The sequence below is a fragment of the Hipposideros armiger genome, unplaced genomic scaffold, assembly GCF_001890085.2.
Source record: "Hipposideros armiger isolate ML-2016 unplaced genomic scaffold, ASM189008v1 scaffold_719, whole genome shotgun sequence".
NCBI classification, from domain to species: domain Eukaryota; kingdom Metazoa; phylum Chordata; class Mammalia; order Chiroptera; family Hipposideridae; genus Hipposideros; species Hipposideros armiger.
In genome coordinates, this window is record NW_017732069.1 from 741,496 (window position 1) to 744,508 (window position 3,013).

Sequence of the window (3,013 nt, forward strand, 5' to 3'; positions counted from 1 at the left end):
GAGCCATAATCTGGAAAATGATCTGACAAGATTACTGTAGGTAGGACAGCAGGCCATGTAGCCATACCTGGGCTGAATATTCATTTGAAATTAATTACAGAATTTTTGATCAGCAAACTTTTTAGGAAAATAAATAGTGTAATACTTCTGTTCGTATACACAAAATAATCCTTGCTAATGGCTTTGGGGGCATTTCTGTCAATTCCCAAGGTTTTCCAGGTTGTAATTCAGTGTCTATTTAGTGTTCATTTTGACACATATACTGCTGGATGAATTTGGACAAGCTATTGAATACCCATGATCTTGGTTTCCTTGAGAATGGACTGGGGGTAATGACATCTGCTGCAGAGACAGCATGAGGACTCCAGTGTTGTCTGCATCCACATTTCCAAGCACAGGACCTGTCAGGCAGGTACAGGACATGATCACTAGATGGGGGCTGTACATAGCTTTCTAAGACAATTAAAGCACTCTGTGTGTGTGTTCAGTGTTTACTGCTCTTAGCTGATCAGTGTAAAAATGAGGCAGTGTCCCAAAATATTCTGCTTTGAGTTATAACTCATTATATTAATATAATGGTACTTTACAATTAAAAATCATTTGCTTTGATTTAGTTCATTTTACTTTCCAGTACGTAAACTCATTTGCTTTTCAAATTTTATATTCACAGGTATTTCTTTATACTTTCCCTCAGCAGAACACTATAAATAATTTGGCAGAATGCTTTTTGTGAACAAAATATTGAGGTTACTACCTTTTTTCCCTTTTTAAATGAAGGATTATTCAAATCTTTTTTATTGCATACAACTCCTAAGGAATTATGAAACATTTCTGCTTATTGTTAAAGAAAAATTATTCAGTTAGTATGACCTTTTTAGAATTTACTTTCTTCTTGGCCAAATCCCAGATTTGTTAGATTATTATCACTTTTTCTATATATAACACTAATTGCCAGCTATTAAGATCTTAGAGATAGTGAAGACTACTATTCAATATTTATCTTTTTTTTTTAGTTTCTTCTGTGAAGAATGGTATTTACTATTTTCATTATGCAGGTAGAAATTTACTTTTAAAATTATAATCATTTATTTCCTTTGATCCACTTTTTTTTTTAAGCTGAGCCATCCTGCCACCTGTTGGCAGCTCAGTGGCTGCTCAGCTCAGGCCGGGAATCAAACTGCTGTTGCTCAGAGCTCAAACTCTTGAGCAAGCTCTTAACCAACTGAACCACTCGGTTGGCCCTTCCTTTGATCCACTTTTTAATAGGCCACTGGTTGCCTCAGAATCGCTTTTTCTTATTCATTTCCCTCCAAAGGCAACATGTATCTTAGAACTAGTTCGCAGTATCTACCAGCATTTCAATTCCCTCTTATTGACCAAAAGATCAAATCTTTATTTCCTGTGTGATGATTTAATTCAGCAATGAATTTTATACTAATATTCTTTGCTCACAAGGGTATGAAACAGAAAAATAGGAAAGGCAATTTTTTGCAAAAACATAAGTTAAAATAAAAAGTGTTAATCAGTCCTTTCCCATAATCAGTGATGACATCTTTTCTCATAGCCATGGAGAGCTGGGGACCCAAACTCGGAGGCATCCTCATGTCTCTTCTCCAGTCCTTCCTTCTCTTTAAATCGATGCTCTATAGATGACTGCTGAACTGTTCCTTGAACATCACAAATCTAAATTAACCTGAAATACAGCAGAGGTTTCAGGAGTTATATCATGAGTCCAGAGGAGAATTTGAAAATATCTCTATTTCAGGAAGCCTTATCTTATTTTTCTTATCAGTGTAAGCATAACATTTTTAAACAATGCACAATAAGCCTAAAACCTAAATACATATCAGCCTGCTGTCTCTGTCCATCTACCCCCTCCACAAAATTCTAGACACCTGCCCCATCCCCTTACCCCTGGGACACAGAGATTTCTTTAAGCATTTTTTCCATTTCTTTAACTAGTGTCCCGTTTTTCTTTGAATGCCATTTACTAATTCTACCCATTGGTATCATTAGGGATTCTTAACATTCCATTCAGACTGAAGAGGCAGAAAGAGTCTTCTTCTCTTTCCCATGGTGAGTGCATTGCAAACAAAGTGAAATATTAAACTGAAAATTCTCTTTAAGCCACATACTTTATGTGACTAAAGTGAAATGACCCCGTAGCAGATCTAGTCTCTCCATTTAAAGGCAGTGAGACTCCCATTCTGTGCCATTTCTTTCTGCTAAACAGAAAGAAAGCAGGAGAGCCCAATGCCATATTCAAGAGAACTACGCAGAGTAAATGTTGGTAAACATAGTGGATATTAATGACAGCAGAATGAATCTCGTATGACTTTTTGCTTACAAGGTTAGCCTAATCACAAATGCACAATTAAAAAAGAAACTCCAAAGCACACTTCAATTATTAACTCATGTTAAAAAGCACACACTTAAAAGCTATCAGCAGAACCATGAGATTGGATTACGTTAGTGCTCATAGCCCTCTTCCTCCGAATGAGTCAGTTAATATGTTAAACTTGATTACTTAAGACAACAACAACAAACAAATAAAAACCTAGAAAAAGACAAGCCACAAACTGGGAGAAAATATTTGCAAGCGTCACATCTGATAACAGGCTATTACCCAAAATATAAAAAGAATTCTTAAAACTCAACAATAAAAAAACAAACAAAAAGAAAAAGCGATAAAAATGGGCAAAAGACCTGAACAGACACCTCACCAGAGAAGATACACAGAAGGCAAATAGGCATATGAAAAGATGCTCCACATCATATGTCATCAGGGAACTTCGAATTAAAACAATGAGATACCAGTACTTAAAACTATTAGCATTGCCAAAATCCAAAACACTGACAACACCACATGCTGGCAAAGATGTGGAGCCAGACACTCAATCATCGCTGCTGGGAATGCAAAATGGCATGACCACGTTGGAAGACAGCTTGGTGGGATTGCTGGATTACATAGTAATTCTGTTTTTAATTTTTTGAAAACTACCATACTGTTTTC